Here is a 26,604-nt window from a genome sequence, read left to right as displayed (position 1 = left end):
CCCACCCCAAATCAGTAACTGGCACAGTCCTCTTGGAGCAGGGAGCTGATATCTGTTCCAGGCTGCTGACAGCTGTGTGCACACCTGGGAGAAGCTGTACCAACAGAAAGCACATTTAACTCTCTCTTTGCTGTGGGACCATCCTGGGAACAGGCTCAGGAAGGATAATGCCTTCCCCAGACAGAAGTTCTCCTCACTGTTTGGTGAGGAGACACCATCTTCCCCTGTGTGCTGTGAGATTTGTCACTGACAGGAAGGCAGGGAAAGCGGTGATGGAGCCATCTGTCCTTGAGAAACACAAAGCTCCCAGGTTTAACAAACCCTGGAGGTAAAAGCAAATGCTGTATTTTCCCAGCACAAACATACTGTTTTATTTATTTTCATTTGATTTACACAAACACAGTAAATCCACTGAAACACAAATGGCTTCCAACTAATACCTGCAGTTCATGTTTACACCCACTTCCCTAGATATTTTCTGCAGTTTTAGCTCACTACTGCTCCACTCACTGGTCAAAAACAGGTGCAGCAAAGCACTAAAACAGAGCTAAAAGTTGAATTTATAATTCCATGTTGATGCAGCTTTAAAAGAGCGTGTTTCATCATTCAGGGCATGGATGATAAAGTCCATTCCCCTTCCCATCCCTTGGAGTTATCTTTAGCAGCCTGTGAGTCAAAAGTGTAACTGCAGCTCCTGCTGACGTACCCAGAAGAGCTTTCAGCAGGCTTTGATGTGCCCATGTGGGATGCAGCAGCACATTTGGACAGCAATTCTTCATGTCTAGGAATGAAAGTGTTAAATCTGAAATTCTCTTGACATAAAAGGGATATTGAGATGAAAGAATAATCAATCTTTCATAAATAATATACATGGGTGGGTACATTATATATTCAAAGCTACAGTCAAATGGTTGGGGAGAATGATAATTTATTCTGTTGAATTTCTTCGGAATGAATCCTGGAACAGATCAAACAAAAAAGTTATAAAATAGGAATTACAGGTAATGAAGGGCTCCTTGTTGCACAGGCTATCTTCTAGCTCTCATACATAATTAAAATATATGAGGTCAGGGATAAGCTTAAAGGTGATTATGTCAGGAATCATTTTGTTATTCTTTTATTAAACAATACTAGACCTATATTTATTTTACCAAGACATATATATACAATATGAAATGACTAGGATTGAAATGCATATTTTAACTTAACGTGTTTTGATTAAACACAGAAATAACAGAGAACTTTAATATTTGTATCTTGTACCTGTAGCAGGCTTGCTCTAGATATCTAAATTATTTGCCTTATTGCAAATTCATTCCAGGAAGCAACATTTCCAAGAGGAATCTTTTGGGGATATCACCAAGTTTCCTTTTTTTGCAAAGTTTTTTAGCCATTGTGTCTTGGTGTGCTGAGAACATGATGAAGCAATGGCTGGTTGGCTGAACAACCCTCATTACACTTCCAACACCTACTTTGCATAATTTTGCCATGGATATTTTTATTATTTGACTACCTGTTTATGACACTTGATGCAGGATAAAGATGGTGTGGTCCATGTCTGTACCACCACATAAGCCAGCACACACATCTCTAATATTATATATAAAATATATTTGGAGCTACAAGCAGGCTCAAGGGATGGTGAATAAAAGCCTGGGTTTATAGTTGTTTTTAGAACAAGTTCATCCCCTTTTGTTATAATTAACAAACGGCTGAGAAGTTTTGAAACCTGACTGAAGATTTGAAACCTGACAGAAACAAGCAACCCCTGACAGTATAAACCCAATTTCCATGTGAAAGCAAAAGACCCCAAAATGAAGGCAAAACTGGAAGAAACTTTTTTTAAAAAGTCCACTTTTTTTTGGGTCAAAACAGTAAAAAGCAAAATGTCTTGAAAAAAAGTAGGATCCACGAAAGACAGTAGGAATGAAGCTAGGGAGGGTGGATGATAGGAGAAACAAAAGAGAAGGGGGGAACCTGAGTTCACATCCTCTTATGAGCAGCAACTGTCAGGCAAGAGCAGTGATTACTGTGCACCAGTTCTGCAGACAGAGGCAGAAAGGCTGACAATCCTTATCTGGTGGCAGATGTTCAATGGCTTTTGAGAGAACAGAACTGTGATGATTTGTCCCATTCAATTTTGAAGAGAAAACAAAAGGAAGAAAAAAGTTTCTAATATGCCTCCTCTTATGCTTTCAACCTAGATTATAGTCTCTTCAAAGGCTGGTGCACACTCAGCTTCCCAAATAGTTTTAAAGGAAATATATAAACTGAATTTTTAAGATTTTTCTGCTTCAGTGTGACAGACTGTCAGAAAATTAAAGTAGCAAATTCAAGAAGGGTTTAGTCTTTGTTTTCTGGTTCTTTTCTTCTTGGCATTCACTCAGAAAAGCATAAACAATTCTCTTTGTACTGGCCACATAAGGATTTTTTTTCTGGGGGAGAAGAAAAAGCAACATCCAGGGAGATAAGGAGCTCTTGGATCCTCTTCCAGCATGAAAAAAGAAATTGATTTGAGAAAAGGAATCTGTGAGATAGTAACCACCTTTCCAATTTTAACTGAAGTAAATTTCATCTACAAATATTTTATTCTCAAATGCAAATTCCGGGAAGGACAAGTCTGCATTTCAGATCTGGGTCATGTTCTTTTGAGTCACCTGTTTCTGTGTGAACAAAGAGAAGGAAAGGAAACACAGGTGGCTGCACCTTCAGAGGCTTTAAATTATTCCTGAAGTTTTGGGTGCTTCTGGAGTTCTGATAGGAAAGTATTGACTGTCAGCATCCCTTCAGAGAAACAGCCCAGGAGCAGAGGAATGGAGGGGTGGAGTGACTCAGAGCAAAAGTGAGAGGTAACAAAAGTGTAAGGAATGGAAATGAAAGACGAATGTTACCATTGATTCCTAACTATAGAAAATAGATTCTACAGGACTCAACTGACTTTTAATATAAAAGTTACAAGAAAATTGAAAGTTTTTAATGGAACCTAGTGGATTTATATTTTTCCTCTTTTTTTAATGTAGAAAAAGCTTTCAGATTATCCAATAAAATGGGAAAATTAATTTACTGTTAATGGGAAAAATAATTTCATTTACTTCATAGCTGAAAGTTGAAGGTTATAAGAAATGCTTACTTGATGTAGAACTGGTTATGTATCACATTTGAATTCTAATAAACCACATTTATATGACAAGTTCCATTTTAATGCTCTCTACCTAAGAAGCCAGATTTAAAGTATAGCAATTTTCCCAATAGTAAATAAATTATCCCAAAATATTTTCTAGTACTTCTACTTTGATTACATGTATCCACCTTCCAACCCTTTAGAATATAAGAATTCAAAGTGATTTTTAGCTTTCTTCTGCACACCTGTTCTTACAAACTGTGGCTGAACTTCACCATAAAGTCTCAATGTATTTTTTTGTTATTAAGAAGATAATCTTAAAGAAAGACTTGATCTGAAAATTTATCAGAACTTCTGGGACTGATCATAGCACTTCTTTGACTTGTCCATTAATGAGACCACTTACACTTAATAAATTATTTCATAGAACAAATTGAGAACTGAAGAGAACACTGCATATTTCGTGAGGCAGATAACCACATGAATAAAATTTAATTTAAAAAAACCAGGGATCCCACAATCTCCCTTAGAGTGGCAGTACCCCTGCAACTACAATCTCAGTCCCTGTTTGGATGCACAGCCCAGGAAAGTTGCAGGGAATCCAGAGCACAAACCCCAAATGCCACGTCAGGTCAGCAGCAACACAGAACAAAGAGAACAACCACAGAAAGTATAGTCCTGACATATCCTTTAAGTAGAAATATTTCAAAAGATTTTCATGAGCTGCTCTTTAAAGGTCACATTACATTGCTGCTGTTTATTTCCTCATCAGTTAATCAGGTGCTGTTTCCTTTTTGTAAGGTTGCCAAACCCTAGTAATTGAGTTTTAGACTTTTTTTTAAATGTTCTGAGCCTGAGCAGAGCGTATTTTTTTTTTAGATCCCAGATTACTAAAAAGTAGAAGTAACTACTGTGTTAACAGAATTCTACTTATCTGGGTTCTCATACAGAAAATCCATGAACATGTCTGTAATTCACATATTTGAGTAAAATTGTGCGTGACACCAGACATTCAAACCCTCAGTATTATAAACAAATGCAAGAAGAACTCACAGGGAAGATGTCTGGGAGATAATTCCTAAATACTTCTCTAGCTCAGAATAAAGGATCTCTGAATGAAAAGAAACAGATATTGATACAAGTGAAGATCGTTGTGTTTTGGTGCTTTTCAGGCATGGTTTTGCATAGGATCAAAGCCCCCAAATCCACCAGACTTGACACCATTTACATCCTTGTAAAATTATGGTCCCTCTGAGTCACTTATAAATCCATGTTTCCAGCTTCTTTCTCAACCAAACCTCACTAGTCCCAAGTTGGAGGTTAAACAGAAGAACCAGAAACCTGCAGCACCTGAGAGAGCACCAGGAAAAATATCCCTGGGCACGGTCCTGCCTCCACCACCACTCCAAGAATTCTGATCCCTTTTTTTTTTCCAGATTTCTAGAAATTGAGAGGAATACACTGAAATGCAGAAATTAATAATCTCCTGGTTTAAAATAGCACTTGGAAAACTTAAAAAAAAGGCAATTAAAGGTAAATTTGTCCATCATTTGCCATAAATTAATGTAGGTCTAAAAAATCCAAAAGTCTCCTCATGCTGCACTGATTTTTCTTGCACAACACTCACTTTATTTTGACAGGTTCTGTCTTTCAGGCTAATGACTACTGGCATCAATCCCATTTAGTATTTCTCAATTTACTTCTGAACTGGTTCTTTCACATTTTATATTTCTTACTTTTCCCCTCACTTTTTTATTAAAAACTGTTAAAACCTTAAACACTGTTTATGTTCAAAATTAAGATGCAAAATGAGCTCATTGAAAAACAAATCTTAAATTATCTGTGGGCATAAGGTCTGATTTTCCCACATTTTTAGAACATGAGACCAAGGATGAAGGTAAGATGTGTCTCCTGAAGTCCTATTGAAAGTTCACACATGCTGTGTATTTAAAGTTTGCCTTTTGATGTATCTAAATATCCAATCAACAGACACTGTTCATTTCAATTGGACTCAGTGAAAATTTATCTTTCCAAAATAGCCCTAGGGAGTCACAGACTAGTCCAGAATAAGTAATTTCACTAGATCAGTTATCATCTGTTACATCAATGGAATGAGAGATGAGACTGGGGCCACTTTTCCTTCTGTGGTTCCAATCTAAAGGTTTTATAAAGTTTTTTCACCTCCTTAAATCCACCAAAGTATTGAACAGAGCTCGAGAGTTCTAAGCTCCAATCCACTGCCCTTTACAAACTCTCTCCTACAGTTGATTTTGGTTTACATTTTATTAAGTTTGCCTCAAGATAATTCACACACACATCCTCACACTTAGACACATAAAACAGTGTTTAAAAGTAGCATTTACAGAATTTTATAGCAATTCACAGCAGACTAATGAATTCAGACATCTTCGGGCAGGAAGCACTGCCAGCCACAAAGTTTTTATGTGACTATCTTTGCTGCTTCAAGATAACTAGAAGGCATTTTTTAGCTAAATGAGTCTGTGGTGCTCTCATTGATGATGTATAACTCCATTTACAGTTGTAATCTGGGTAACAAAATGAATAATCCATCATTGTACTATGAATAGTAAATTAACCCAGATAAAAGTGTTGAACATCCAATCAGAATCATTAAGTAAGCAGAAGACTAAGATTGGTGAGGACACATTGGAAGCAATTATAACTAATGAATACATTAACTTCAAGCTTGAGAACAGCACGGCTGATATTCCAGTCCATCAAAATAAAATTAGATTGGGGGCGAGCAGACACAATATGGAACAGTCTCTGAAAATAAACAATTATCCAGGAATGTAATTATTTTGAAGAGAAAGCTTCTGAGCAGTGATGTATTTTACATCACAGAAGACCTGCTGCATCTGCTGAAGGTGGTGCTGTGTAAATAAGAAAAAAAGTTGTGTACTTAAAAATGTGCTGCAATGAAAATCATCAGAATCACCAGGGGAGGGGGAGAAGCAAAGACAAAATAAGTTAAAAGTGCTTTTGCATATAAACCCAAAATGGTTGATTAGCTGCTGTGAAGATCATGGGCTATGCATTATGCTAATTACATTAACTAACCTGCAAGGCAGTAATATAACAACACACTGATTGTAAAGTCTTGACAGAGTCAAACTGGCTGCCAAACCCCAAAATATTTAAATGCTGGATTTAAATCCTGTACACCTAATATATTCTGAATGAGAATCACCTAGCCTATAATAGAAAAAGAAGTTAATCTTGCACAAACCTTTTGGGAGTGTGATACTGCTTTGGTTCCTACAAACAGTGCTTCTGGTGGTATCAGCATTTATCTAGCCACTGAACCTTCCACCACATTCTCAAGTCCAAGGTAACCACTTTTTTCCCATGAGGGAAAAAATCATCTTTGAGACTGCACATGCAGCTCCTCTACTTACTCCAAGTTGTGAAATCTCCGCAGGCCCAGTGGGTAACAGTATTTTGCATCCATATTACTCCAATATTCATGGGAATCCTTAAACAAGCTCCAAATCTGATTCAACAACGGTGCCACAATTCCCTGGTAGACCCCTCTCCTGACTTGCAGGCTGGGTAGGGTTGAGCCAGGTCCCCAGGCATTGAATAAAATCATCCCTCCATCTAATTAATCCAATTAATTCCCTTATCCTTTCACACAAGTGCAGGCAACAGTTGATTTACATAAAAATCAATGCACTAGGTTTTAAAGTAATTTTATAATCATAACATTAATTTTCCCAGTATTTAAGAAATGAGTTGGTGTTTGTTTGTTTATTATTTTAGATGCTATATGACACCTCAAAGATGGAACAAACTCAGGGCAAGAAATAAAGCATAAACTTCGACTGGAAAGAGACACAGGCTTTATCTTCATACTGACAATAACTTAGCTATGAATTAATTTATCATCATTTCTAAAAAGTTTAAAGTTTTGGCAAGTACTGAAAATTAGACTTTAAGGCACTCACAGGGAATTCTGGTGTCTTGTAATTTACATCACAAAATGACATTTCCAGCAGTTTGGAAGCTGGAATTGCTCTCAGTGACCACTTCAGCAAGGCTGGACTGAAGTCACTGATGTCTCACCTGTTAGGGGCAGCTCACTCAGTTTCCAGTCCCTTCAGAATCAAAGAAACTACTCACAATCAAATTTTTGGGTAATTCCAACCAGATTTGGACCAATTTAGAATATGGAAGCCCTCAGATATCAATCTACTCCTGCAAGCAGATATAAAAATCTAGCTCATACCTAGGGCCTAAATAAAGTGGGACTTTGAGAAATGTTTGGCATCTGATGCCTTCCATCTCATTATGAATGGCCAAAAGCTATTAACTCTTGAGTTGCAGATTGCCTCACAATACAGCAGAATTCCATCTTTTCAAGGCTTATTTTCCTGAATTCCAACTGAGTTTTACATCGGAGTCAGCTGGAATTACCTTAATTAAGCATAACAGTGAAAGATAGATTTTACTTAGCTGAAATAACTTGACAACGTCTTTCTTGTAACTGGTTACCTGTCAGTATTTAATGGGCTGGTAATTACTCATTTTATCTTAAGGCAAACACTACTAATAAAGTTTTAAAAACATTGCTCTTGCAGAGCTATTTTTTCATTGTGGGCCTAATACACAAGTAATTATGTCATAAAACTGGAAGAAAATCTCAACTTGATACATTAGCTTATTCTGGGTTTGACAATATGATTAAAATTGTTCTGAATCTTTCTCCCCCAACAATTTACTCTGAAATAAAAGTGCTGAGCATTGCTATTTATAATCTAAGGCTTCAGTGTACAAAAATGAACTGTTTATAATATGCAAGGAGGTAAAAATGTCTGGAATGAGACAGAGGTAAAAAGCTTCATTGATTTGACAGTGATTGCAATGCAGCTGGAGACCTGCAGCCTTTAGACTTCCTGCAGAAACAGGGATCAAAATCTCTAGGAACTGAGGCTCCTAATCTCCTAACACTTGAATCTTCTGACCTTTTGGGTTTTTTTTTTTTGAAGGATTTTATTCATAGTCTCCCATATCCAAAAATAAAAACCCAAAAACCCCAACCCCAAAATCTTACCAGTTTTATTCACAAATTAATTTGAGCTGGTTGGTTCAATTGCATATTTGGTTTGTATTTTGTTCTGAGGCAATTAGGCTGGTCTCATCTACCTGGCTGTTACACTCTCTAGTTATGACTTACATTTTTAAAGACTACAAAAACCTAGTATTTTTAGTCTTTTCTAACCTTATGGCCATAATAACAAAAAAAAATAATAAATCAGTCTTTGCTGCCACAGCAATCTGGAAAACTGACACAAATCAGCTTTGTCCCATCAATCCAAATATGAAATACCTTAGCTTTTAGATGAATATTTCAGTTTGCACAACTGTCAAAAAATTCTTGTAAATCCTATAGATCTGGTGTGAAGGTCATGGAGAGGGAAAGAATACAAGACACTAAGCTGCCATTCCTATAGTTACTTTTCTGTTCATTACCATGCTTAAAATAAAAAACCCACTGGTTATTTTTCTTATTCTCAGCTAACACAAATTCTTTTTTTAAAGACATTTTCACTGCTTTTGGATAATAAGCCTTTTTTCCGCTCATTATTGATGAATAACTTCATATTTGCTGGTTTTAGAAGGCTATTCTTAGTATTTTTTAGCTTTCCTAAAGCTTGATGAATTCAGAGTCTGATGAACTCAGTGACAAACCCACTAAAGTCCAGCTACTTGGGCCTTTCTTTTCAAATGTCTTTCCCATCCAAAGGGAGAAAAAAATATATTTCATAGCAGAGCTCACATCAAATTAAGAAACCCACATTATCCCAGAAAGGGTAAGAAAGCTGGACACTGAGCCCATGCATCACTCCCAAACTGCTCCACTGCTCCCACAGAACACATTTTCCCTTGGCAACTGGAATTAGATGTGATGATGTGTAAGGAGGAAGCTTTACATCACTGAGAGCAGGATGAGCATCTCCTCATCTTTCCATGGCTCTGAGCCAGGGCTTTCTCCTTCCACTGCCTGCCTCCACAGCAGCTAATACTGGAGCTTTTCAATACCAGTATTTCTACTATGCCACAGATTCATTGTTTGCTGTAGAAAGGAGTCACCCAGGCAAGGCCGTGGCCCACCAAGGAGTGTTTACATTTTTAAAACAGAGATGGGCACAAAAGATGATTTCTGCAGTGAGAGAAAATGTCCACTTCAGCCCAACACTTGTTAGGCTTTGCTGAGGGATAACACTCTGTTCAAGGCTGTGTTCTGCTGTTAAAGTGAAGGACACTGGAACTATCTACACAGACATTGTGATGCCATTAAACTGGTGAAAAAACCCACAAAAAAAATCCCTTTCTCTTGTGAGGTGAAAATGAGAAGAAAGCAATGAATTTTTGTATTACCTTAAAATACAAGTAGCAGACACCCTCATTTTCAGCAGTGGCTGAGCTATAGAAGATTTATGCAGGAAAAATAAATGCAATGAAGGAAACCAACACTCCTCTAAGTTCTCATTAAGGAGATCTTTTATCCCAGTTCAAAATAATGAACTATTATTTTTATTCTCTCTCCTGCAAATTACATAAATACTAAAATCCCACTGGACTACTGCTACTGAGACTGTTCACTTTCTTGTGCATTTACTCATTCTGCAGACACAGGTGAAACATCCACCTGGCTATGAGGCAGCAGCCAGCAGAACAGAGCCATGGGAGAGGCTGGGTGAGCTCAGGGGATGCTGTGTTTTGGGATGAAGCTCCTAAATTTGTGCAGCAACATTGGCCCCACTGTGGCTGGTAGAATATATAATAACCTTGCCAGCTGCCACAACTAACTGAGCCAGATGCTTTCTCCAGACAGAAGCATGAGTTCTACACCAAAATATCTGAGAAACACTTCAGACACACATCCTTGCCTTCCATAAGTGTCTGTGGAAAGAATCAGTCTCTAGTAGGTCCTTTATCTGTTCCTAACACTTCAGTAGTATCAGGAAATATTTTGTGTACATGCAACAAATGCCAGTAGTGGCTCTGCTACACTTATCCTACATGTAAAAAGGCAAAATTTTACCTTAATTCAAGGACAAACACAACTTATTTCTCATTCCTTTCACTGAAGTGATAATCTTGTCAGACCTAAGATTTTGATGTTGTCACACAAGATCAACTGTGCAAATCTGCCCCAGGGAATTAGAAACCATCATTATCTTTTGCATAATTAACACACTAGAACTTCTCTCTAAGGAAAGACAGTAGCAGCAGTTTGCACTTCTTAAATCTTTGCAGGAAAACTCATTCTCTACAATTTCATATTTCTTGTAACCTCCAGGTAATATCAAGAGGGTAAGTTCCCTCCTAGAATTTAGCTATAGAATTTAGTTCTCCATCGTAAAGAAAAAAAATCAATGGCAATTTTATGTAGAGTTTGAGAAAATGTGAGATAATTTGTTCTTAAGATCTCAAATTGAAAGTATTAATTACTTTAAATGCACAGCTCTCTTTCGAATATGTAATTGGGACAAGATTCTGCCACTTTTTTTAATAACACACATTTTAATTGAAACTTATTTCTTCTTCAAAAGCAAATGTAACTATACACTTTCAGTTCCCATGTAGTTGTACAATACAAAGACTGGGCTTCTCTACAGCTCTTCTCACACGTGAATCAAGCACTGAAAACCCTTCATGAAAGGCACACCCAAATTGCTTACATGAAATTCTGGATAAAATTATACCTTAATTTCAGCAGGTTTGAGATCTGACCCAAAATATCAGATCCACACTGCTTTGGACTGCGCTGGATCAGGAACAGTTAATTTGAATCTGTGCTGATGTCAATGAGAATTCTTCATTTTTCACAACTTAAAATGAACCATTTTCAACGGCCAGGAGCTCGGACAATCACAGCATGAATTGCAGAGCTCTATTCATGCACCATTCTGAAAGATTTCCTTGACCTACCATAATTAAAAAGTTTCCACTTGCCAAGCATCATGTAGATGTTATGCTTGGAAGGGTGATTTGAGGCACACTTGACTCTTGCTATATAAAATGAAATGAAAAAGTCCACATAGAAATAAGCCCATGTCTACATTTTATTGCAATCAGCCAGAAGACAATCAGAAAAACCTATTTTTCTGCACTTCTAATCATAAAAACAACCTTCATTTGAGGCCTGTAATTAACCTTTTTGTATTACTGCAATTTGCTGAAAGTCAGAAAAACTGAAACATGAAACTGAGCTTAAAAATGTTCTTGCTTATGTAAAAGGAAATGCATCATGCAGCATTAGACATTTCATTATAGTAGTATTTTCCTTCTCTCTTTTTCTCATTGGATCTTTGCCCTTCTATAATTATACAACATTAATTCCTCCTCAAACAAAAAGCCAGATGTTTGCAGGCTCAAACTGATCTCAGATCAGCTCAGACTGATTTGCTGCTAAAAGCAAGTCCAGCATTAGCTACTAATGGTTGTCTTCCTTCCATTAACCTGGATACAGGTAGCACTCCCAAGAGGAGCTGGCAGCATCCAGCTTTAAATTAGTGTTTTCTAGGAAGACAAACTATAAGACTGATCAGGGTCTGGACACGTTCTTAAACATTAAAGACACAATCAGGTAAGATTTGGGTTAGTTTTTTTTTGTTGCAAGCCAATTCTGGAACAGCTAAAAGGCTGCTGAATTAATTATTACTATGAAAGCTAATTTGCAAACCCTGGTTTTCCTTCAAGCAGTGGTGAGGAAGAAGGACCCAGAGCACAGATTAGATCCAGCCATTGTACACCCAGAGCTCTCCAGGGCTGTCTCAGAGACAGAATTCCACTTGTCTGTCCCCTGTGTGTGGGAGCACTCGGAAAGGCTGCCGGGGCTCTGCTGCTGAGATTCTGTAGCAGAAGCCTGAGGAGCACCTGACATTTGGTCCTTTTTCTCAGACATACTTATCTGTTCTGTGGTGGCTCTGAGCTGTCAGACACTCCATCCTTTCCAGGAAGGATCAGTGGGACCAACCCCTGCAGGTGCATCCTCCAGGGAATCTGACACAAACTAGTTTGTGGGCAAAAGGGCACCAGAATATTGTCCAGAGATAAAAATAAAGGCTTGGGGACAAGCCCAAGCACCACACAAGTATTAACTGACCGATTAGGCCTGGCAGGAACACAGCCAAGAGATCTCAAGCAGAAGCCAGACTTCTCCACCAAAACAGCACAAAAGAATTTCATTTTCCTACATTACTTTCCCCATACCCATTAAAATGGAATGTAATTTAAAAAGGGGAAATGACATTTCCACTATCCATTTTCTAGACCTTCCTGAAGTTGTGATGTATGAAACACCACCACATTAATAACACAGACTCTGTTAATGGAAGCTTTTTAATGCTATTCCAAGAATCTGTTTCTGCTCTACTAGCATCTATATATACAAAGGAACGTCTCAGAAATAATAGAAATATAAGGAAATACTTAAAATTAAATGGTAGTGGATCAAGATTAGACTAGCACTTCTATTCCCTTTGGATACATTTGTAACATTTAATCTAATCATCATTCAGCAGTAGATACAATTCCAGACTACATCAAAGCAACTAAAATACTGCTTTGATGGTTTAATAGTAGCTGGCAGTGTAATGACAGGTGGCCAGAACCACAACCTAATTTGAAACAAGCTGCAAGGGTGGTAGAAGACACAGCCCTGAATTCTGTGAAGCATATTTCTTTGAATAAATTGAGAAATTCAGTTGAGATCAGAGCACAGTAAATTTTGAGTGCTGTGCTTCCTGTACCTTCCTCACTGGCGCTGCCTCAGGAACCTGCTGCAGTGGGTACATTATTCAACAGCAGTAATGTTGCTGCTTGCTTACGACTCTTTTTAGTACTCTCAGCACTCTTTTTGTGTTAATTTAAGATGATGAACAAAAATTCTCATTTGCACAACTGCTTTAGCAGCAGGGCATGGTCTCTTGAGAAGCTGAGTGAGGATAAACGCGGCAGCATCACCTGAGGGTGGCTTTCATTGCCATGCCCCCATCATTGGGCTTCTGTTAGGAAGCATCCCTAACACCCATTTTCCTGAGAATTCATGAAAATGCATTTTTTGCATTTACTTTTAAGTCTTACTCCCAAAGTCTGCTTTTGGAAACATCAGGTTTCTCTAGCAAAACCTGTTACCTTAACTGTAAGGCTGCCAAAACAGCAGAAGATTAATTACACGAGCTAGAAGCTGAAACTACAAGGTGCAACAAAAATCACTCATCTACTTCAAAGTTTCACAGTAGATGAGGCTTTCAAAATATTATGGGTTTGTTATATGAGGAAACACCTGGGGTTTTTTGCATGCAGAAAGAGTGTAAATAATTTTTAAGCTTAATCACAACAAAGAACCATTAGGTAGTAATGGCATCACTCAAATATTCAGACGGGCAAAACTTCACACTGTGCTATGCAAAGGAGGCTCTGAAGTCACCAGAGGTCTTTCATGATTCTTAGTGCAGCCCTTAGAGCAGCTTTTTTTATTAGGAAAAGATATTCCCCCATCACTAATAGTAGCAAAATATACTTACCTTTCAAAATATTATCTGTAAGTCTTTAAAAGACACCTGCTTTGAAATTCAGTAGGTTTCTTCAGGGAAATAGTGTAAAACAGAACAGATTAAAAGGCCCTTTCATGAAGTGATGAATTACAGCTACTTGTTATCAAAATTCTCTGAGCATTCACACAGAGAAAAAAATTTGCAAAGATTAATTGGTAGAGACAAAAACTGGTCTTAAAAACCCTGTAAGCTGAAGTGAATCAGGAAATCAATTTCTTACATATGTTTTATCAAAGCAAGACAAGCATATTTGTAGAAATAAACTGTAAAGAATACATTATCTTGGAAGGTTAGGCTTCTTAGCTGGAAAATTTTCCTGGGTGTAATCATCGACTGTAAAGGCTGATTTTTTAATAAAAATAACTGCCCAGCAACACACTGGTATTTGCTGCAAGTCAATTTACGAAGTCATGACACAGAGATAAAGCTTAAACTTCAGTTAAATGAGTTGTCCCTAAAATTACTGTAAAAAGTAATGACTGAACAATCTCTGTCCTTTTGAAGTTCCTGTATTCCTCTATTTTGTGCAAATTGTGACAAAAGAGAATTTGTGAGCTCAAGGTTCTTCATATATTTACTATATCCCCTACTTCACAAGGCTTCTCCATCACACATTTTTGCATTGTTACATTTAAAAGTTTCACCATAGAGTTTTCATGCAGCTTTCCCCTATAGTTTGATTTTGAAATTACATGGCTTGACATTTCAGTGAAACAAGTATGGACTGATCAATATAATTATATACACTAGAAACAGTTTTTTTTCTTAAAACATTGTTTTGAAACCTATCTTGTCCTTCAAATTACTGCAAAACACATCACCTTTAAGTAAAATATTTTAAAGGACTTTATTGCACTGTGCTATATAATACTAAAAAAAGGGATTTATTTAAAATTCTTCAAAATCCCAGAGGATGACAAAGTGCACACAACAGAGGAGGTGTTGTTATGCTATGAATTACACAGCTTTCCAGCTCGGGAGTTTGTGACTAATTAAGAAAGCTTTAGAAGTGTAGGAAGGCCAATAACACTGAGCAGGATGTTAAGGAATCAATATTTTTGTTAAGGGATCAAGTTTTTCTGTGCATATTTTCAGGTTGTGGGCAATTAATGATCTTCTTGCAAGAAGCCTTTAGGATCACCTGAGAATGCTGATATTCAACTCCAGTTTGGGAGAAAACAGCCTGGGCTTTCTAACCCACAGCTGGAAGACAGCACTGGACATTGGCTCATCATCATAAATTCCTTCTCACTGGCCATTTTTCATTTTGGTCCTGATGAATTGGAAGAAAGGAATAAACTGACTTATCCAGACAGTGGAAAAAAAGAATTCTAATTTAAAATTGAAAAACTACTAGAATCTAGTGAAGTAGTTATCACACTTAGGAAAGTTTTAAAATTGGCAAGAAGGTATAATATATAGTCTTAAAATGGATGATCTATAACAAATTACATCATGTTTTAAAAGAAGCTTCAGGATTTTTCCCTCATCAAATATGTTTGTCAGCAATGAAAACACTGAAGTTCTTGCCAGGAGAATTTCTGTTGGATTTCTCCCATGACAGAAGCCATTGAGTGACTCAATGACACCATTCTGTGCCACCACACAAATGGCTGTGGGGGTGTGAAACAGTATGCTGACATTTCTGCTGATTTTCTTTAACCCTAAACCAAAAGATAACAAAGGCTTTGATAATTGGAAATCTGGTCCCACAAAAACTCAGGTGGTGGCATGCTCCCATAGCTGGTAACAATGATTATCCCAACACAGAGACTATTCCCACACAACTGGAATTACAGCTCCAAAGGAACCCAGCGATTTTGCAATCTCAGCCACCACCAGGAGTTCACCACATGCAACAGAGATCTTTAAACACATGATAAACTTTCATTCTGTTTTATGTGGCATCTTCAAAGACTGTCACCACAGACCTGTGGAAACCTTGGGCTTCACTTCAGCTCTGGAGAAAAGGATAAATGTTCAAGCCACATTTTTGATCTTTTAAAGTGCTTTACTCAAGTACACTCAGAACTGAGGGTGTATCACAGGGGTTCTGGCAAGAACTGCAGAAGTTTAATTGTTACTTCAAATTACCTATTAAGATAAAGCAGTTTCCTAAAGCCTTTTTTTCCTCCTATACAGGCAGAATTAATTGTGTCATGTGCCCTCATTTTCAACCAGGGGACCATAACCCAGGTCCCAACCTCGTTATCTTCTCGGATAACTCCTAACAGAGAAGTTGCTCTAAAGTGAAGCAGTGTATTCAGTTCTTTACATACCTGCCAGGAAATTATGATATAAAATGTACAACCTCATTTGACTGATACATACTTAATGCCAACCTTACAATTCACAGAAAAGCTCCCCAAAACAAACCCCAAGAATCTTGAATATTAGTTACATATTCTTTGCTTAATTTTCAAGAACAATTAGCAGGTTAGCCTTTGTTTTGATTTCTTTCTTGAAATCTAATTATTCCATATGTCCTTTCACATTTTGTCTGATTTGCAATTGTATTTCTAATTATCATTTTGTGAGGATATGCTGCTATTTCCTCCGGTTTCATTCTCTTTTATGTTTTACTTGTACAAAATTAATTACATTGTACCTTCAAGCATAATTTTAACAGTGTCTCCATTGCACTGTGTCTGCCTTTAATTAATGCTCTTCTAATGTAGGTTTTAGAGCCAAACGGTGCAATATTCTGAGCATCAAAGAAACAAAAGATCTAACAAAGCTGAAATGAAAGAACCAGACAACGCAGCAGACAATGTATTCTCATTTGAAAAATATCACTTCAATTTTATTTTAGATAGTAGACCCGAAAAAGATTGTTTCTACTTTTTCCACATTCATCACTAAACTTTGTGGTAAGGCTCCCTCCAATCTGAGACTAAATCTGTTATTTATGAAATAGGATTAATTTCTCAATTGTCTGCCTATCTGTTACAAGTCTCTAATCCACATCCCTCTGGCAGAATTTATTTTTTTTGTTTTAAAGACCCAGCAAGTTTTGGAGCTCCCCCATGAAATACAATACTCCTGTGCTCTCCCTCCCCCCAAAATAGGCAAATTGAACTCAAATTCTCTCTCAGCTGTCAATTCAAGGGACAACGGGGAAGGAATATTCCATGGATTAGCCTATGTGCCTTTTTTTCAGAAATGCAGTGTTTGCTCACCATTGATCTAATACTTATTCAACCAGGAACTTGAATTACCACAGACACTGAGGTAATAACTGCAGTTCTGCAGGGCTCTGGGTATTTTAGACTCATTCTGATCTTTGGGTTTCAAGGACTTCAAAGCAAAGCCTTGGGTGTTTCCTGTTTCTATTAGGCACAAAATAGATTTTACTGAGGTCAGGAGTTTTCTTATCACATTACATTTTCAAAGTTAATTTTCAATATATAGCAATTATGAGCAAAATGAAGCTTTTAAAATTTCCTGATCATAAAAACCAATTTTTCAGCTGCATGCAGCCATTTACTTAAGTGAATCAAGTTAAGTTTCAGGATCTGAAGAGCACTTTCAGTTTGATATTTAGATAAAAAATGGAATGAAGTAAAAATTAGTATCTTTCACAGCTCCAGGACCTATTGAGCAACAATGTTTGTGTGCGCATACGTGTGTGTATATATATATTATATATATACACCACAGTGACTTTGTTACGCACAAAGGTGGTACCTGGTTTTTAATAAAACCATTTTCTGGGCAATAATAAGCAGAGTATTTTTGAAGGAGATCATTATAGGTAATTAAAGCATTAGGGATTTAGCTTTGTTAGATGGAAGCACTCAGATTTAAAACCAAAGCATGTAACTCAATTTGGGGATTTACATCTGTGAGTTAAAGGGGAGAAGTTAAAATTATTTTCACTTGAAAAGGAGAGGGGGTTGTCTGAGGATTATTGCAATGGGATATATTTTTAATGGGGACAAAGCCTGTCCAGGGATTCACATGAATGGCTATCAACGACTTTGATCAGCACTGTAGCCACACATCAAAAGACATAACTAATTCCAAACCAGTTTTGCTCGTTGTTTGATAAGCACTAGTCAGTTCAGATAAAGTCTGCATGCTTCAATCACCTGCCTACATTGATCTGCATTATGCAAAAGTCACTTATAATCTATGTTTCTGAATTTTTAATTGTTTAATTTTATGAAGAAAAGCGAGCTTTGAAGCACTGTACGTAGAAAAGAATTAAATAAGCTTTGTAATAGAATAAGAGGTAAAAGAAACAAAACTAGGTGGGTCATATTTAGAGCTTAGCAAACTTGACAATGTCTTTAAGGTGAAGGAATAATAGAGTTAGTCAAAGTTCTCCCTTTCATGGTCTTATAATGTCAAGAGAACAGCATTTCAAAGTATGACATTACACGGGCTCATTCTTTTCAAGAACACAAAAACTTTGATTTCAGAAACAAATGAAAGGAAAAAAGTGGCTCTGAAACAAAGCACTCCCCACATGTATATTTTTAGTGCCACGTGTTCAGACTAAGGGGCCATAAGCCCTCACATTACTTAATGCAGGAAAAAAGGCATTTCCAAACCACCTTTGAAATCTCAGTTCTCAGAGAGTAAACTTGAAACCGGCCAGTAGGCAGAGGCCAGAGCCACATTTTGAAACATAAAATAACTTAAAAAAACCCCTTTTGTATTTCAATTTTACTTTTATCCCTGAATCTTTTTCTTTGAACATTTAACAATGGACTGTCTTTTTTTTTTCCTCCTGCAGCTTCATTCTAAATCCTAAAGGGGCACTTTCCATGCAGTCAAAAATACGAAGTTCAAAACGTTCAGAGAAAATAAAGATTGAATTTAAATGGCTTGCACACATCATAGATGTGGTTGAATTACACTCTTTTGCCTTTAACCTCTGCTAATATTGGTTCTAACAAAGGCAATAGTAATATGTGTTTTTCCACTGTGAATCCAGAATGTATTCCTTTTGCCTCAATATTGTTGCAACAGAAATTTTCACATAAATGCATTTTGTGCCTTCTGCTGGTTGTGAGACAAGCATCAATATTCCATGGGGAGAATGATGATTCCACCCCAGTTTGAGTGTTCACAGAACTTCCTGTCAGAAGGGATGATAAACCCCAAAACCAGACATGATCCAGCACTCTGCAGTCTGGCAGAGCAGGCAGGTCCCCTGGACTGCTCTGGGAATAAACTGTGCCATAAACACTGCTTGATTTGTTTGTTTGCTCCATCAGACTCATTGTACACACCAGCTCGACTTGCTAGCTCTTGCATTGCACCAAGTGGAGATTTGCAAAACCATTTAAAAAGTACCATTGGCCTTTAGCTTTCAGATATCTCCCAAGTGTTGCTGATGTTTGAGCTGCAAAGCTCAAGATGCAGATGTTCTGCCCTTCAAGTCCCATGAATGCTGGTTTTGGAACTGCAAAGCCTGCTTTGACAAAAACAGAGATGCCACAGGCAGAGCTTTAGATTTTTTTTCTGCAAATGGAATAAGAGTAGAGACAGATATTGCAGCTTTCAGAAGAAAACTGTCCAAATTTGACTCTAATTGAATGGTGACAAATTTAAAGCAAAAATTCCAAGTGGTTTTACCTGAACTCAAACCTCTGGCTTTAAGAGGACTGCTTCACATGTATTCAGCTTTTACATTCTCCCACAGTAACAAAGTGCTTATATTTCTACTCCTACAACACAACAATATGGAGAACACACAAAAATATTTGGACCCTCCAGCCTTAAGATACAAAGCAAGGGGCGTCAGACTCTATAGTAATTTTAACTGTTGATCACTCAGCCAGAAGAAAGTAATGAAGAGCAGATTATGCCCCTGGTAATCATTTATTTCAAACCCCACCCAAATTAACTCCATAATCTTGCACTATTTCATCTGAATGTTCCTCAATATTCATCATTTTATCATTTAAAATTTTTTTTTTTTGATGATGCCTATAAGAAAGAAAATGTAAGGACATTTTGAAGATACAAGGACATGTGAGAGCAGCAGCTGTGTGACATTATTCACTTCAGTAAATGAGCCAGTGTGCACTCTTTGATGTATTACTGTGACAAGGTCACTCTGAGCAACAAGGGACAGGTAGATGCTTTCTGAAGTACTTGCTGGAGTTTTTGAGAATAAAGAGTGCATTCTATAGCTCCCTACTTCCTTTTATTTCTTGAGTCACTGAGTCTCATCAACAATGCAACAAGGCAACTGCCACCCAGCATGAAAAGTCATATTTAGGGCTCTAAAGGACACTAATTCTGGCAAGAATCCTAATTCAGTCTTCATGGTCAAAGATGCCACAGTACTCTTCACAACAAAATAACTACCAGTACACGGTGATCTAAACATTAGTGGTGGGGAATATAGTCTTTTGTCATCTTTAGTACTATCCAATTTAAACTACTCAAACACTTGAACACCCTTTTTGTCTAGCATAAACTACATGTTGGAATTGTTTGGTCAATGTTCACTTGCTCCAAAGCAGAGATGGAAATCTGTAATCTGAGTTGTGTTAAACAATCATTTATGAGTACATGATATCTATGTTAACCAAAATATTAATCATTCTGTGAAATAAGACATTAATTACTTGTCCACTTATAAAAGGTGCTCATTTGACTGCACTCCGTTTTTCTTTCCTACTTTTTCACAGTAGCACTGTGGGCAAGCTACACCTTCCTCCACTGAGCCTAATTTTATTCATATAGGTGTCCAATTCTAAAATAAGAAAATGAATACTTAAATTCAGCATTGAATAATTTTAAAGTACTGAAAATGCTATAGATTTGAATCAAAATTTTCTATGTAAAACATACCTGAAGTAAAACTACTTAAAGCACAAAATCTGCATTTAATGGGCTTTTAAGAGAATTTAGTTGGCAGGTGTCTGTATCCCAGAAATATGCAAGGAGAGTCCAAAATAAATAAATAAATCAGGTGAAGTTCTTGACATCATAACTTTTAATTGTTTTACAGGTTTTATAGCCTTATGGATATGCCTTTTGGCTACCATTCTGTGAAAATAAAATGTTCAAATGTTTTCATTGAGGGCCAGCTCAGAATTCACCTTTGTCTAGTGCAGAAATGTTGCCAAGAATTTTCTTTAATCAGGCACAGCATGAAAACATCGTTTTTAGCCTTCCCAGTAGTGGTGTGGACTCTCCCCAGTAGAGCACCCAAGAACCCCAGACTTCTCTGGGCTGTCTCACCCTGGGCTGCCTGGTGAGCTCTGCTCCCATACAGTTCTAATGAAGCTGTCTGGCTTTGTGCAGTGCCACTGATTGAGTTGCCATTGACTAAGAAGTGGCGTGAGGTCACCGAAGGGAAAGCCAGAGGATATGGATGGCTCAGGGCATGTTTGAACACAGGAAGAAAGAGAAAACAGAACAGTCAGGGCTTAAGTGTAGCCCTGTCTGCATTCCCTGCTCCTATTGATCTGCTCTTACACATGCACATTTCAGGCTCTGTGGAATAAGATACCAGAGAAATATTCAAAGAGCTTCAAAAATACACCACAGCAAAGTACCAAAGCTTCAAAATGAGTGAAGCAGCAGACTGGAGAGAACTGACCAACTTCAGCATAACCAAAAAAAAAAAAAAGTTGAAGCTAAATCCAGTCTTTCTGGCTGCAGTTAATTGAACAACTGTGCCTGTCCTTTGCACGCAGCTAAAGTAGGGTCTTAAAACAACCCCTCAGCATGAATTACTTTCAGATAGTTCAGAAAACTTACAGCACTTGGGAGTTAATTTCTAACTTTCTCACATTTAGCACATGCACATAAGTTCTGGTATGCTTTGATCTTTTCCTTTACAAGATAGAGGCTGATATTATGGCACAATTTCTAAAAGAAAAATTAAAGGAAATTAAAGGCACCACTAAAACATGGATTTTCTTTTTTTTTAAATTAAAAGAACTCAACTGGGATAAAACATCTCTTTGGCTCAAAATGGAACTGATCAATTGTTCAACAGTTGGAATTCATGCAGTCTTATTTAATGATGTGCTCTAATGGCAACCTTTTTATGCTTCATTTCCCAATGGCAATACACAATGACACAGAGGAAAAGCCATGTAACATGCTGAAACAATATCTTGGATTGTTGCTAAGATTTAAGGGAAATAAAGTAGTGCCAAACCGTTAGCACTCCTAAGGAAGCAGATGGATGGATGGTCTGTGCAAACTAACCCCAAGTGGAAATGAGATCCATTCTCCTGTGGCTGCACAGAGACACTTCCAGTTGGAAACCAACTCATTTCAGGCCCAGTGGACTTGGTTTTCTGAGAAGTTTTAGACCTGGGTATTCCCACATACTCATCTTCAACATGTTCACTACTGTACACATCAAAATTCTGTTTCCACTTTCGGGTGTTCATCTAAAACTGCTAATTGCCATGAACATTTCAATGTGAGCATAATATCAAAGGTCAGTTTACTACAAAAATACAAGATTGTGATACTTGTGGAGCATTTCCAGATGAGTGCTGAAATAAGTAACATTGCATTCAACTGCTCTCCTGCTGTTTTACTCAAGACACAAACTTTTCAGATAAGAGTGATATATGAAAAGATTTGGGCACTTCAAGTTAAACATTTGCTTTTCAAACCTATGTATAAAATCAAAAATCATGCTGCTGATGTTAAGATCTCAGCAGGTTAAAAAACTTAACAAAAGGAAAGGTATAATCTTTTGAAATGGTGAAATGTAGGCTCACTTAACTTAGTACACAGCTCCAGTAAAGTCCTTGCTCACACTGCAAAGGATTCAAAGGTTTGTAGGTTCATGAGGAGAGCTGACGAGCAATCTGAAGTTGTATTGCAATGACCACTGACATTATCACATGGATGATCTTAATTCCTTGTCCTTAGAACTGATGCTGTTATGAAAAAGCATTCCCCCTTTGAAATGGCAGTGGTACATCATCCACTCCTTCTTGCACAACTTTTTGATGCCTTCATAGAAACCAAACATTTACTGCTGTGTGCTCAGAGGCCACACTTATTTTCACTCTGCAAAAAACATGCTCTCTGCCATTAAAACAGTCCCCTCTGCAGAATGGACATATAGCCCTTTTAGGAGCTGCTTTTCCTTTAGGTCCTCTCCTGCTTGTCACTGGAAGCTAAATAAAGTACATGAATTTTCATGTCCTCTATAAAAAAAAAAACCTCAACCTCTTATCTACCTCTTTGTAGCAATGAAAGCTGAGCACCTTCCTGAACTCTTGTGTCATACATCCATTTATTATGTGTACAGACTTTAAAGCACATCAATCTGTATAGGTAAATTAACACCCCACACAAGAAAAGAGCTTTCCCTATATAACTGCAACATTAATCATCCTTTGATAAATCAATCATATCACATAAGGAAGGCCCACATTTTGTCTAGAAAAGAGCTTTTTACTTTTTTATTTGAGTACTAATTGGCCATTAAGAGAAAGATACATTCTGCTTTGTCAAACTTAGATTTATGTAACATGCTCCCATTTTAAATTTCTCTAAAGATATCTGCACTCAAAGTCACAGAACATTTAACTAACAGTTTCATTTCAGCCCAAGATCTAAAGGAACTAACATATTTATTAAAGCATTTTGATCCTTCAGAGACAGATTAATAAGAAGCTTGTGACAGTTCAGCATGATAAAATGAGCCAATAAACAGCAATGTGTGCTGACGTTAGATATACTGATCCACAAATAATATAATACATATTTGGTTTGTCACAAAGAAAAATCTCTTGAAAAAGCCATTGCCATGATTAAATACTTTCTGCTATCTCAAAATTTCTATATTCTATACAAGTTTTCCTTACAAATTCCCTCAACAAATAAACCAAGCAAGTCTTTTTCCTACATAAGGAAATGACAGCTTTGTATGATATCAATATGGAATAATGAGTCAAAATGCAGCATGAAAAGGGTTTCAATATTGTATGGGTTTTTGGGGTAAAAATAGAGCACTAGATGCCAGAAGTATTCAATGTTCATTCACTATAAAACAGATGTTCAGGCATGCCCAGCTAGCTGCCATTCACCTACCTATGAATTATTATTTGTATTATGCATTTGTTTTCTGGTAACATCTCAGAAATCCAAAAATTTTAATGTGGTTGTCAGTAACAATAGGGACTCAAGGTTTAGATCTGGGATAGTCTTTTCTGTGCAACAGCTTTGTTTATTAGAGCTCATCCTTTGCTGCACATCAAGTGAGGGTCAAGCTTGGGAAATACATACACTCACATGCTTCAGACACATTTCTTCCACTAAACATTGAATAATGGAGTCAATTGTTTTCTCATTTTCACTGTTTATACATCACTGCTGCCAAATGACTTTCCTGATGTCCATTGTGATTTATGACGTGAAAGAATACTAAAACTAATTTATACTAAAATGCAAACAGCCCCATTAACATCAATACATATCCTAATTTACACCACCAAAGAATCCATACTGGTATACTTAGAGCAATTTCAGAGTATTGCCTAATGAAGATAAAAGGTCATTGTACAAACTAGCAGTGATGGAAAGTTTACAGCAGTCATCCCAAGGTTCCAAATGCTGTGCATAAAACTTAATGTAGTGTACTGCATTATCCACTAATGCTTAAAATAATGGCTCCTGAGATTCTGCTTATAATGATCCTGATCTAAATGTGAAAATAACTTCATGCAGTTTTTTATCCAGTCATTACTTCCTAATCTGCTTTCTCTCTCTTCATCCAACCTGTCAGACTGATGGGGGATCAGACATAGGAGGAACTGGAATGGACCCTACAAGTTACTCATTGCTTCACACAGCAAAATCCATGCTTGCTTAGTCTGGCATGGATGTGGCAATAATAGTTTATTCTGTTACATTGAAATACTCACCATATAATGAAATACTACACAGCACACAGGAAGAAACAACAGCAGATTAAATTGTAAGCAAAGAAATAAAACAAACCATCAAAATAATTCCAATTTTGTTTTTGAGTAATTAATGTTTTTGACTTCAGCCCAAAACAAGTGTTAAATTCATACTCTAGGACTTCAACTTCACTGTTGAAGCTTCTTGTTTTTGTTTACTATCCAAGTATTCAGGAGAACACAAACAACCTAGGAGGTGCTGAGCTGGCACACAAATCAAATTACCTTTCTTAAACAACTACAGTTGTATCACCAAGACCAGCCTTTTCTGAGGGGAAATATTTGGATTTCTTTCTTTTCTTCCAATAGCATAAGATCTAGACATTTTAAAACTGTGTAATAGTGTCTTAGGAGACAACTTAAAAAGTCACTAAATTGCTACCCTAACACACTGCATTAGGAAAACACAACAGAACCATTAATATATTGATATTTTATTTTACTAAATGTATTTCTCTACTTCAGAAATTCTCTTATCTGTAATCTCTCATCAGTACACAATGCTTATTAGTACATGCTTCCAATACACCGGTTAACCAGAGCCTGGTTCTCCATATGTACATGTAGGAAAGAGACAGACAAAAGGCTCTGATCCAAAGTCAACTGCAGCTAATGCAAAAAGCCCTGCTAGTGCCATTGGCAATTTCCCAGCACTGTCCTGGCAATTAAAAGCAGATGAGTGATGGAAAACCAGCCTTGGTGACCAACACCTAACCCAGGGTCACATAATGAGTCTGGCTCAGACCTGAGACTGGAACTCAAATCTACTGAATTTCTGTCCAGGGGTTTAATCACAAAACCACTACTCGTAATATAAAATCAAAAGATTCTGAAAAAAAATACAAGTAAGATACAAATTTTTCACTTCAGGGATCTATATCATCATTCAGTTAACCATTTTTTTAAAGATCTCAGACCAAAACAAGTAATCAAAGTTCTTTGCTATAGTGTTAATTAAGGATTTCTATTCATACCTCTGAGCAATCCACTAACCTCTAAATGATGTTCTAACTGAAGCCTGAACAGGAGCAAAACTAAAGTACAATTAAGACTTGCAGATCTGCCTATATTATAGCTTTTTGGCTATAACCTTTCTACCCTGTTCTATAATTAGTGAACCAGATCGTACGTTCTCCAGACACAGACATTTATGAAGAGTTCAAAGCTTTTTTTTACAAACTGTGGAGCAAGAACTCCAAGAAAGTAGAGTAATTCTGAATCAGCAAAGCAGCACTACCACATACAGCACCTGCCTACCTGGTTGCCCTTTGCAGAAATTGAGATTATTTTTTTTCCCCTCACACACCTCTTGCTTATCAGACCACATCTTTCAAGTCAACAAAATGCAAGGTTTTCTACCTTTCAGATTTCTCACACAGCCCAGTTCTCCTAGGTTTGTTTTCACTCCTGTTCTACAGTCAGCAGAATACACCAGATCTGCATCTCTTTTGAGCATAGCTACAGATAAAAGCAGGTCCCTCACACCTCAGCTCCTTCAGCAGAAAAATCCAGCAAGGACCCACAAGTCAGAATAACCTGAAAGCCACACATGGGGCTGAATGTACAATCACCATTTCCTGTATCTCTCTGGCAGTGTACAAAACCAGGACTTATAAAAGGCACACTCCCTCATTTCTCTGGAGCTAATAGCCAGGGATTTACAAACCCATTGCCACAGGAGGGAGGCTGAGCAGAGCCCAGATAGCTGCTATACCTGCCCACCTGTCCCCCCAGCAGTGTGTGAGCTGCCAAGAACCCCATGGCAGCTCAACCTCAGCAGGAACCTCAGTGTTCCAGCCAGGAGCAGGGACTCACCCTCAGCTGGGCCCGAGGACAGAGCCATGGGCTGTAGGACCACTGTTGCCACTCGGAGGTACAGGAGAACATCCAGGCCGCACAAAGCTGTAGTTGGGCTACTAACAACCAGGAGAAACTCCTATAAGACTAAGGGAGGACTACCAGCACCTCTCTCAGTTTTATACCCCCT

At 37.4% G+C, this 26,604-nt stretch overlaps 1 long non-coding RNA gene across 1 annotated transcript; it reads right to left on the bottom strand.

Annotated features, from left to right (window-relative positions):
• Window positions 1–346: 346 nt before the first annotated feature.
• On the bottom strand, window positions 347–26,557 carry LOC148182823 (uncharacterized). Its single transcript, XR_015774189.1, has 2 exons — window positions 26,433–26,557; window positions 347–781 (listed from the first exon to the last, which is right to left on the bottom strand). It is a non-coding gene; the product is annotated as an uncharacterized LOC148182823 (long non-coding RNA).
• Window positions 26,558–26,604: the final 47 nt, after the last annotated feature.

The sequence above is a fragment of the Pseudopodoces humilis genome, chromosome 19 (genome assembly GCF_049639895.1).
Source record: "Pseudopodoces humilis isolate 2021_Gansu_Grassland_sample_001 chromosome 19, ASM4963989v1, whole genome shotgun sequence".
In the NCBI taxonomy this organism is placed as follows: Eukaryota; Metazoa; Chordata; class Aves; order Passeriformes; family Paridae; genus Pseudopodoces; species Pseudopodoces humilis.
This window is presented reverse-complemented; position numbering and strand designations above follow the sequence as displayed.